We start from the raw sequence: 12,984 nt of genomic DNA on the forward strand, positions 1-12,984 counted from the left end.
GAACCGTGAGATCATGACCTGAGCTGAAGTCGGACACTTAACTGACTGAGCCACCCAGGCACCCCAATAAAAGACATTTTCTAAACTATCGATAATAAAACAAAATTACAGTTACAACAAAGGAAGGACTAAGTTATCTTCTTATTCTCTATATAAAAGTGACACTACAAAATTATTATTAAATAAAGAGGCAATCAAAGCATGTATAAGGCAAAAAAATGTAGAAAAAATACATTAAGTATTTGATTGATAAAAATATTATACTACTTTACTGGATTTTGTGATCTTTGTGGTAAATGTCAGCTTTTACAATTTTACAATTCATAATTTGTTGCAATTTCTTTTCTCATTATGAATAAATTTTGAATTTCATACCAAATCTTGTATTTGTGATGCTGTATTTTTTTTTCCTAAAAAAGCTGCCAAGTTTTGTATGAAACTCATGTCTCCCAAACAACTAGATTCTTCTCTGTCAGTAATAAATCAGTTGCTTAAATTACTTACAGTGGATTCTGTCCTCTGCAATAGAATTCTGAAAGATTAGGTAATTAGTATCAGGTATGGCAGCACGCAACAGAATTTCTAAGAAATGGACTGCTGGAGTTGGTTATCTCACCTGCATGGCTTTGAAAGCTATGATAATCCCCTTGGCAATAGATGATAAATTAGGCTTGCCAAGAATGAAATACCTATTAAAGGGAAGGCTTGGCAGGACAGGTGGCTGCTGCACAGCCCCTTAGGTGAGAATGAGAAATAAACAAAATGTGGGGTGGGTTGACTAATTCTAACTGCATTCAAGAGTTAAGGAGGAAGCAGAGGAGGAGAAGGACAAGCTCCATATTTTAAATTCTTAACTCAGTGCACCAAGGATCAGAGAACTCTTACAAGGGCCCTAAAAAAATGGTTCTCCAACTGTGACATGGATAAGCATCCCTGAAAGGCTTGTTGAAGTACAGACTGCTGGATCCAAACCCTTAGAGTTTCTGATTCAGTTGATTTAAGGCAGAGCCTGAGGATGCCCGTTTTTGACAAGTTTTAAAGTGATGATAATACTTTTGGTCCAGGAACCAGTCCGAGAACAACTGCCTTAAATGAACTCCTTACCTCTTGTACCTGCAGGACAGATGTAACTAAAAATCAGATGAGACGGGTTGCTAAAATACAACTTAGGTTAAATTCAGCCTCATTTGGCCTCTTATATAAAAACACATTAATTAGGAAACAGTGGTACACGGTGAATTGGAATGGAACATTTGAATGGATTTAGATGTCTGAGTATCTGAACATACAAGCCCCACTGAACTTTCCAGTCTAGCAAGTTACCCCCCCACCTCTGTCAGATAAATCTGCCATGCTTAAAGACCAAATGTGACTGCATCTACCATAATTACCTTGCAAGAAATGCTAATTCTTCTTATGGTCCACCCTTCTAGTCCTTATCACTCCAGTCAAAGAGTCACATCCTATGTATGTACAAAGTATGACTAAGGAAGAGAAACCTTAGATAACAAAATAGTGTGGAGATTTTGTTAAATTGTATTAATAAAAGTCTAGAGAATTGTGGGAATGAATTCTGAGAATGATCATTCAAGCTAAATTTATCAACAGGGATGTATTTACTAGAGAATCTGGATTCAGTATTATAGTTCACAGTTGGGAGTAACCTAAAGTGTTTGCTCAATTATTTAACTGAACCTGAACTCAATGGTAGCCTTAACTAAAGTATTGGTAGCCTAACTAAAGTTAGGCACTAAGAATTCCTTGATACAAGGCAGAGACTTTGGAGAAAGGAAAGTTGGGGAAAATTTAACATGAATGACTAACTTACCCACACATTACCTGTGAGACTTCAAAGGATTCAGAGGACCCTCTCTTTACCAAAACATTGAAGATCACTGTAGTGTCATTCTTTTGCAGACGAGAGATCAAGGTAGTAGATGTTTCCCTAGAAATAGAATCGTGAGTTAAATAAGGATAAGGCCATCTCAGAGTAGCAGAAACCATGTGGCAGTAAGTAATGATCTGAGATTAAAGAATAGATCTATTCAATAGAAAGCAGGGCTCCAGTGACAGTCAGAATGGTTTTATCTATTCTATGTATCTCCCACGAAAACAAAAACCAAAACAAAAAAACTTTTTTGGCTGATAAATGGAGGCTTCACCTAAGTGAAAATTATAGAAAATCAATGTTTCTAACCCAGTTCCCAGATCTAAGCACAAGAACCCCATGACTGAAGAAACCAGGAATACCTAAGGAAGAAATCCAAGACGGTGCCCCAAGTCCATCCTATAAATATTGAACCTAGCCTTTCTGTTGACATTTACTGGTATAATTGTACCCTGGAAAAAGGGAACTACTCATTTCTTAAGGAATTATTGCATGCTGGCTCTGCATAAATGCTATTTTCTGGGGCCCTATACTGCCACTGTGGTTAACTATTAAGAAGGGGACTTATTAGCGTCAAGTGATAAATGGAATTTTGATTCAAGTCCATCTCACAATGGACCCAGCATGTTCTTGAAGACATCCTATAGTTATTTTCCTATTCCTGTAGGCAGACTTAAAAAAAATGACAATACTGGGTGCCTGGCTGGCTCGTCAGAAGAGCATATGACTCTTGATCTTAGAGTTGTGAGTTCAAGCCCCACTTTGGGTGTAGAGATTACTTAAATAAATAAAACTTAAAAAGAAAAAGAAAAAGAATAAAATGACAACTAGAAGAACTCTCACAATAGCTTCCTGACCTGTGTGATGTATTATATATGTAGGAAAGTCAAGCAAAGCTTCTGGAATTACTGCTCCTTTCCACGATAGGAAACAAAAGGTAATACCAAATCTCTAGGAGGAATCACAGAAATTAATGCTACCATCAAAGATTTGAAAGATATAAGAATGGTGATTCTTATCACATCCCCCTTTAACTCTCTTATTTAGGTTGTGCAAAAGACATTCTTAAAAAAATAATAGTGGATTATCCCAAACTGGCTTAGTCTGCTTGAGCTGCTATATCAAAATACTATAGACTGGATGGCTTAACAATAGACATTTATTTCTCACAGTTCTGGAGGTTGGGAATTCCAAGATCAAGGTGACCATGGATTCAGGGTCTCGTGAGAGCCCTCTTCCTGGTTTATCGAGGGCTGCCTTGTTGCTGGATCCTCACATTAGGGACCTCTAGTCTCCTCCTCTTCTTACAAGGGCACTGATCCCATTATGAGGCTCTACCTTCATGACCTCATCTAAACCTAACTAACTCCCCAAAGACCCACTTCTTAATACCATCACATTGGGGGTTAGTGTTTCAACACATAAATATTGGGGGGTTACATTCAGTTCATAAGGCAAGCTTAATTTAGAAATGACTCTGATAAACACCTGATTAGCAGCTATAGATCTAGCAACTCTTTATCCCTATCCCAGTAAACAGAAAACAACAGAAGCCCTTCAATTGCACATGGCAGGGATAGGTATGTACCATTACCATCTTGCCTCAAGGCTAATTAACTCTCCAGGTCTAGTCACAGAATCCTTTATCATCTTACTTTCCCCAGGAGGTCATCCTGGTGATTACATGGATGACATCAGACTGATAAGACCTGATGAACAAGGGATGACAGTTACCCTGAATATCTTCGTAAGACAGATGTATGCTAGAAGATAAGATGTACATAGAAGATAAACCTCATAAAAATTCAAAGTTCTGACAACTTAGTTCATATGTCACTGGATGTCAAGATAGAATTGTAACTGAAATAAAGAAGGAATGAATAATTCCCAGAATTACATGCAAAGATTGATGGGACTTCAGTTTTCCCCCATTAGGGGAAGATGAGTGAGTTTTATTTGTATGAGTGATAGAAAAAATGAGTTAAGCTTTTGTTTTCTGTTGTTTGGAAATCTAAGTCAAGGAAGAAGGGCATTTTTGTGTGTTGAATAACCACAGAGGTGCAATGTAGTATATTGCAGATTGAGATTCACACATGCAGACACTAGACAGATAAAAACAATTCCCCTTCTCCTCTACAACTAGGTTCGGGAAGTGATTTCTATTCTGCCAATCAGATGAACTCTAGATTTGGGAGGGAGAAGTGAGGCACAGCCCGCATTTCTGCTGTGTCTGTCCTCTCTACTGGCAAGTGTGATCACGGACTATGTGTTGGCCGAGTCCCAGTGGCTAGTCATGAGCTTTGCAGGTGTCAAGAGCCAGAGCAAGTTATCTGTTTTGGTGATGTGGATCATCACAGGCATGGCATTGATCTGAACCCAGTAGTAACAGCAGCAGCTTTCTGATTATGACAGTTACCTCCTGTGACAACTTACTGACCCTGATAGCAGCAATCTGGTTTTGGAACCAGCAGCTTCCTGATCACAGAGGAGCAGCAGCTCCTTTGTTGACCAGGTTGTGATCTTGGGGAGTCATTCCTGAAACCACAACCTAGAGTTTTCAGCCATTTCAATAATTATAAAGCCATTAATCTACTTCTAATAAATGCCATCTTACTTAATTAGCTAGAACAGACTCTGTACCTCGAAGATAAACCCAGACTGATGCAGAGCATATATGTGAAAGTTACCCAGGAGTGTAATTGTTGGGTCATGATATACATACATTTTTAGATTTACTAAACATTGCCTAAACAGTCTACAAATTTCTGTGCCAATTTACATTCCCATAAAAAATTCCACCAAAATTTGGGATTGTGACATTTTTAATTTTTGCTATATGGATGGGTACAAAAAAGGGATCTTAGTTCAATCTGCAATTCCCCAATTAAAGATTTTTCATACATTGATTGGTAATTCAGTTTTCTCTTTTAATGAATTGTCTGGTAGGTAATATGGTTTGTTCATTTTTCTGTTAACTTGCTTATCTGTATTGATTTATGAATTCTTCATATATGATGTGCACTGTATCATTGCAATTGCAACTATCTTCTGGCTAGTGGCATGTCCTTTCATTTTACTAATGTTATTTTTGCCATACAAAAAATTTTCACATTAATGTATTAAATACATCGAGTTTTCCTTTCATTGTCCATGCTTTCTCTGCCTTATATGACATAAAGATATTTTCTTATGTCTTCTTTTAGGTTTTGAACTTTTTCATTTTTACGTCTGTAATAAAACTGGAATTTATCTTTTTAGCTATGAGACAGAAGTCTGATTTTATGTTTTACATATGGATAACCAATTATTTCAGAACTGTTAAGTGGTTCATCCTTACCCCACTAATTGTAATGCTACCTCTGTCCTATCCCAAGGTTCTACATATGCACATGTCTTTTTCTGGGTCCTTTAGTTAGTTTCATTGCTTATTTTTCTAAACTTGCAGCAGTACCACATTGACTTAATTTTTATAAGCCTTGACATCTAGTAGGGTAAGCCTCACAGCATTGTTAAAAATTGTTTTAGCTATTCTGGGAAGGCAAGAAGCTATAGTATAGTTATGGACTACAAGAAATAAAGTCAGCCAATACAGAAAGATTAGGGTATATCATGTGGCTCACATTTTTAAACAGATAAAATACTGCATTCTGGACTCTATTAACATGCTTTTCCTGAACTGAATTTATTGTTTTAAGTTTTTGACCTTCAACTGCAATAACCTTCTGTTCACACTGGTTAACAAAGCAATAATTACACATAATTCATCAAGTAGATCAGTGGATCCTAGAACCCATTTTTTAAACTTGTGTTTTAATGACCATAATATTCAGCCACAGATAAGAAACTGTATTACAAAATGATGTTTTCAATCTGTTTATCTCTGGGTCTACTAATTTCCTTCAGTACTGAAAAGAAGTGTACATGTATGTATTTGTGTATATCCAGTTCATCTTTCAATTTGCCTTTCCCCCAGGTAACCTATTTTGAGAGTGTTTTTCACATAAGTTTAAGAGTGATCCCCCTTTATACAAAGCACTCCATAAAACTGACTCATTTATTTCTCACAGCATGCATATGAAGCAGTGTATAATAAGAAATATATTCTAGGGAAGGAAAATGGTGGTGGAGTAGGAGGACCCTAGGCTTGCCTCGTCCCATGAACACAACTAGATAATTATCAAATCATCCTAAATACCCCAGAAATCAGTCTGAAGACTGGCAGAACAAACCCCCCAACTAAAAGTAGAGAAGAAGCCATATCGAAGAAAGTAGGAAGTGTGGAGATGAGGCTTGGGAGATAAATGGATCATAGCCACTGCAGTGGGGAGGGAGCCATGGTCACAGCCAAGGATGAGAGACAGACTGACATACAGGGTAGTGCACAAGTGAAATGAATCCCCACAGCAATTGTCCTGGAAAGCAAAAAGGCCTGAATTTCTTGAGTTCTTGCAAGCAGCAGGCCTTAAAGCCTGGAGTTTTGAGGGTCAGCATGCTTGGCTCTGGGAGGACTCAGAGAGCACTGTGGTTACTCTTGGAGAAAATGCAGGGCAAACACCCAGCAGACATACAGCATGGAAACAGCGATCTGAGGAGTGCTGGGACACACAGTGGGGAGGCTATTTGCTCTTCTTGGAGTGTGTCCCAGAGAGACAATGTTCACAGAGAGACTCTTATAGGAACAAAGGAACTGGCCAGTGCCATTTCCCTCCCCTACCCATCAGCATAAACACAGAGCCACCTACATAAATAAGCACAGCATCAACACTTGCTACCTAACTTGGTTACACTGAGTGCCACCCCCAGCCTCTCCTGTGCTCTGGTAGAACTGCTGTTCCCAGTCATGCTTGCTTAGGTCTCAGTATGACAAGTCCCCTCTTTTAGAATACTGGCCCAAACTCCTGCTAACACCATGTCTCCCAACCAAGGGGTTTTGCAAGGCCTCAGTTCTGGTGGAAGTGGCAATGGGTCTCATTTCATGGGCAGAACAGAGCACACATAGTTAAAATGAGCCACATTCAGTATAGAGACCAAACACTGCTCACAACAGTCAAAGAGAGCTTCTGCAGACTACTGGCCCAAAGGATAAAGTGGTCAGGATGCAACAGCAGAGTGCACGTGGCACACATTGAAAACATTCCCAGAAGCACAAGACCCTGAGGAACAGGGAACACTACACTTCAGGGCACTACAGAATCTCTCCTTCATAAAGCCATTACCCTCAAGAACAGGAGATGTAGCTGACTTTCCTAACACAGAGAAAAAGGACAGAGACTTAAACAAAATGAGAAGACAGAAAAATTTGTCCTAAATGAAAGAATAGGACAAGGCCATGGCCAGAGATCTAAGTCAAGCAGACAAAAGTAAAATGCCTGATGGAGAATTTAAAGCAATGATCATAAGGATACTCACTGGATTTGAAAAAAGAGTGGAGGACATCAGTGAGACCGTTAACACAGAAACAAGAAATAATATAGCAGAGATAAAGGGCTTAATAAATGAAATGAGAAACATGCTTGATGGAATGAACAGCAGGATGGAAGAAGCAGAGGAACAAATCAATGAGATAGAAGACAGAGTAATGGAAAGTAATCAAGCTGAACAAAAGAGAGAAAAAAGAATTATTCAAAATAAGACTAAACTTAGGGAACTCAGTGATTCCATCAAACATAACAACATTCATATTATAGGAGTCCCAGAAGAAGAAGAGAGAAAAAAGGGGGCGGAGAATTTACTTGAGGAAATATAGCTGAAAACTTCCTTAATCTGGTGAAGGAAACAGATATCCAAATCCAGAAGGCACAGAGAATCCCCAAGAAAACCAACAAAAGCAGATCCACACCAAGACATATTGTACATATGTCACTAAAATGGCAAAATATAGTGATAAAAAAATATTAAAAGCAGCAAGACAAAAGAGGAAATATACAAAGGAAACCCCATAAGGCTATCAGCAGATTTTTCAGTGGAAACTTTCCGAGACAGAGTGAGTGGCAGGATTTACTCAAAATGCTGAATGGGAAAAAACTGCAGCCAAGAATATTCTATCCAGCAAGGCTATTATTCATAATAGGAGAGATAAGAAGATTGCCAGACAAACAAAAACTAAAGGAGCTCATGACCACTGAATCAGCCCTGCAAGAAATATTAAGAGGGACTCTTTGAGTGGAAAGGAAAGGTCAAAAACAACAGTATGAAGGTAGGAAGCACAAAAGCAGTAAAAATTAATATTTCTGTAAAAAAATCAGTCAAGGATTTCCTAAGATAAAAATATGTAAAATATGATACCATATACCTAAAATGTGGAGGAAGAGAGGAGTAAAGAATGGGTTCAAACTTAAACAACTATCAACTTAATGTAGATTGCTATATGCAGAAATGTTATATACTACTGTAATGGTAACGACAAAACAAAAACCACTAAAAAATATGCAAAGAATAAAAAGAAAGAAGTTGGGGCACCTGGGTGGCTTAATTGGTTCAGTGTCTGACTGTTGATTTCAGCTCAAGTCATGATCTCATGGTCATGAGATCGAGCCCTATATCAGGCTCTGTGCTGAATGTGGAGCCTGCTTGGGATTCTCTCTCTCCCTCTTCCTTTTCCCTGCCCCTGCTCACCACTTTCTCTCTCAAATAAATAAATAAATTTTTAAAAATAAAAAGAAGTCAAAATATATCACTAAAGAAAACCAGCAAATCATGAAAGAAAGACAAGAAATGATTAGAGAAAATCTTCAGAAACAACCACAAAACAAGTACTAACATGGTAATAAATACATATCTATTAATAATTACTTTGAAAGTAAATGGACTACACACTCTGATCAAAAGACACACGGTGACAGAATGGATAAAAAATAAGACCCATCTATATACTGCCTACAAGAAGACCCATTAAAACATTTTTTTAACGTTTATTTATTTTTGAAAGAGAGAGAGAGAGTGGGAGGAGGGGCAGAGAGAGAGGGAGACACAGAATCCAAAGCAGGCTCCAGGCTCTGAGCTGTCAGCACAGAGCCTAATGCGGGACTTGAACTCACAAAGCGCAAGATCATGACCTGAGCTGAAGTAAGATTCTTAACTGACTGAGCCACCCAGACACCCCAGAGACCCATTTTAGACCTAAAGACACCTGCAGATGGAAAGTAAGAGGATGGAGAAACATTTATTATGCAAATGGATGTCAAAAGAAAGCTAGAGTGGCAATACCTACATTGGACAAAATATACTTTAAATGTAAAATGTAACAAGATACAAAGAAGGACACAATATAATAATAGAGGTGACAATCCAACAAGAAGATATAATTGTAAACATTAACACATCCAACATGAAGGCACTCAAATACATAAAACAGTTCATAATAAACATAAAGGAACTAATTAATAATAATACAATGATAGTAGGAGACTATAATGCCTCACTTACACCAATGGACAAATCATCTAAACAGAAAATCAAGAAGGAAACAATGGCGTTGAATGACACTCTGGACTAGATGGATTTAACAGATATAGTCAGAACATTCCACCCTAAAACAGCAGAACACACATTCTTTTCAAGTGTATTGGCACATATGGAACATTCTCCAGAATAGATCACATATTAGGCCACAAAATAAGCCTCGACAAATTCAAAAAGATCGAAGTCATTCCATGCATCTTTTTTGACCACAGTGCTATATGAAACTAGAAGTCAACCACAAGAAAAAATCTAGAAGGACCACAAATACATGGAAGTTAAATAACCTTCTACTAAACAATGAATGTGTCAACCAGGAAATAAAAGAGGACATTAAAAAGTACATAGAAACAGATGAAAATGAAAATAAAAATACAATGATTCAAAACCTTTGGGATGCAGCAAAAGCAGTTCTATGAGGTAAGTCTGTAGCAATACAGGCTTACCTCATGAAGCAAGAAAAATCTCATATAAACAACCTAAGCTTACACTTAAAGGAGCTACAAAAAGAACAATAAAAACAACAATAACAAAAACCCTAAAACCAGCAGAAAGAAGGACATAATAAAGATTCGAGCAGAAATAAATGATATAGAAACTAAAAAAATAAATAGAACAAATCAATGAAACCAGGGGCTGGTTCTTTGAAAAAAAATCCATAAAATTGATAAACCTCTAGCCAGATTTAACAAGAAAAAAATAGAAAGGACCCAAATAACCCAAATCAACAAAGAGGAGAAATAACAACCAACACCACAGGAATACAAACAATTATAAAAGAATATTATGAGGGGCGCCTGGGTGGCTCAGTTGGTTAAGTGTCTGACTTCGGCTAAGGTCATGACCTCACGGTTCAAGGCTTTGAGCCCTACAACAGGCTTTGTGCTGACAGCTCTGATCCTGGAGCCTGTTTTAGATTCTGTGTCTCCCCCTCTCCCCACACTCCCCCTCCCTACTCGCACTCTGTCTCAATCTCTCTCTCTCAAAAATAAGTAAACATTAAAAAATATAAAGAAAAAAGAATATTATGAAAAACCATATGCCAACAAATTGGATAACCTGGAAGAAATGGATTAATTCCTAGAAACATACAAACATTCAAAACTGAAACAGAAAGAAACAGAAAATTTGAGCAGACTGATAACCAGCAAATAAATTGAATTGGTAATCAAAAAACTCCTAACAAACAAAATTCCAGGACCAGATGGTTTCACAGGCAAATTCTACCAAACATTTAAGAAGAGTTAATACCTATTCTTCTTAAACTATTCCAGAAAATATAAAAACAAGGAAAACTTCCAAATTTATTCCATGAGGTCAGCATTACCCTGATACAAAACCAGATAAAGACACAATAAAATAAGAGAACTACAGGCCAATATTTCTGATGAACATAGATGCAAAAATATTCAACAAAATACTAGCAAACTGAATCCAACAATACATTTTTTTTTTAATTTTTTTTAACGTTTATTTATTTTTGAGACAGAGACAGAGCATGAACGGGGGAGGGGCAGAGAGAGAGGGAGACACAGAATCGGAAGCAGACTCCAGGCTCTGAGCCATCAGCCCAGAGCCTGACACGGGGCTCGAACTCACAGACCACGAGATCGTGACCTGCGCTGAAGTCGGACGCTTAACCGACTGAGCCACCCAGGTGCCCCCCAACAATACATTTTAAAAAATCAATCACCACAATCAAGTGGGATCTATTCCTGAGTTGCAAGGAATAAATGGCCCAATAGTTACAAATCAATCAACATGATACATCATATCAAAAGGATAAGAATCATATGATCATTTCAATAGACAAAGAAAAAGTATTTGACAAAGTACAATATTCATTCGTGATAAAAACCTTCAACAAGGTAGATTTAGAGGGAACATACCTCAGCATAATAACAGTCATATATGAAAAACCTGTAGCTAACATCATTCTTAATGGGGAAAAACTGAGAGCCATTCTCCTAAGGTCAGGAATAAGACACGGATGTCCACTCTCACCACTTATTCAACATAGTACTGGAAATCCTAGCCACAGTAAACAGACAACAAAAAGAAATAAAAGGCATCTAAACTGGCAAGGAAGAAAGCAAACTTTCAGTATTTGCAGATAACATGATACTCTATATAGAAAGACTCTACCAAAAACAACAACAACAAAAAAAACCTACTAGCACTGATCAACAAATTTAGTAAAGTCACAGGATACAAAATCAATATACAGAAATCTGTTGCATTTCTATACACCAGTAATGAAGCATCAGAAAGAGAAATTAAGAAAACCATCCCATTTACAATTGTACCAAAACTAATAAGATACCTGGAATAAACCTAACCAAAGAGGTAAAAAATCTATACTCTGAAAACTATAAAACACTGATGAAAGAAATTGCAGATGACACAAAGAAATGGAAAGATATTCCATGCTCACAGACTGGAAGAAAAAATATTGTGGGGCACCTGGGTGGCTGAGTCAGTTAAGCAAACATCCGACTTCAGCTCAGGTCATGATCTTGCAGTCTGTGAGTTCATGAGCCTGGAACCTGCTTCAGATTCTGTGTCTCCCTCTCTCTCTACCCCTCCCCTGCTCATGCCTCTGTCTCTTTCTCTTTCTCTCAAAAGTAAATAAACATTAAAAACAATTTCTTAAAGAAAAAATATGGTTATAATGTCTATACCACCCAAAGCAATCTACACATTTAATGTAATCCCTTTCAAAATACCAACAGCATTTTTCACAGAACTAGAACAAAGAATCCTAAAAACTGTGTGGAACCACAAAAGATCCTGAATAGCCAAGGTGAACTTGAAAAAGAGAAACAAAACTGGAGGCATTATAATTTTGTACTTCAAGTTACATTATAAAGCTGTAGTAATCAAAATAGTATGGTCCTGGCACAAAAATAGACACATAGGTCAATAGAACAGAATAGACAATCCAGACACAAACCCAAAATTATATATGGTCAATTGACAAGGCAGGAAAGAATATCCAAATGAAAAGACAGTCTCTTCAACAAATGGTGCTGGGAAAACTGGACAGCAGCACACTGCACCACTTTCTTACACCATACACAAAAATAAATTCAAAATAGATTAAAGACCTAAATATAAGACCAGAAACCATAAAATTTACAATTTTACAAAGAGAGCACAGACAGTGATTTCTCTGACATGGACCATAGCGACTTTTTTCTATATAGGTCCCCTGAGCAAAAGGAAATAAAAGCAAGAATAAACTATTGGGACTACATCAAAACAAAAGTTTTGCACAGTGAAGGAAACAATCAACAAAACTAAAAGGAAACCTTACTGAATGGAAGAGGATATTGGCAAATGACATATCTGATAAAGGGTTAGTATACAAAATACATAAAGAACTGATACAACTCAGCACCCAAAAAACAAAAACCCAATTAAAAATGGATCAAAGACATGAACAGACATTCTCCAAATACATACATATGGCCAATAGACATATGAGAAGTTGCTTATCATCATTTATCATCAGGAGTATGAAAATCAAAACTACAATAAGGGGCACCTGGGTGGCTCAGTCTGTTAAGTGCCCGACTTCAGCTCAGGTCATGATCTTGTGGTTCATGAGTTTGAGCCCAACATCAGGCTCTCTGCTG

At 37.4% G+C, this 12,984-nt stretch overlaps 1 protein-coding gene across 3 annotated transcripts in view; it reads right to left on the reverse strand.

Moving 5' to 3' along the window:
• ANAPC10 (anaphase promoting complex subunit 10) overlaps window positions 1-12,984 on the reverse strand; it is a 261,798-nt gene that overhangs the window by 59,956 nt on the left and 188,858 nt on the right. For 2 of the 3 annotated variants that reach the window (XR_007457914.1, XR_007457913.1), the window contains exon 5: window positions 1,829-1,945. The gene's annotated coding sequence lies outside the window, so the exon portion shown is untranslated. The remainder of the gene's footprint in view (window positions 1-1,828; window positions 1,946-12,984) is intronic. The other variant, XR_007457915.1, reaches the window with a different exon arrangement.

Source organism: Panthera uncia, chromosome B1 (genome assembly GCF_023721935.1).
Source record: "Panthera uncia isolate 11264 chromosome B1, Puncia_PCG_1.0, whole genome shotgun sequence".
In the NCBI taxonomy this organism is placed as follows: Eukaryota; Metazoa; Chordata; class Mammalia; order Carnivora; family Felidae; genus Panthera; species Panthera uncia.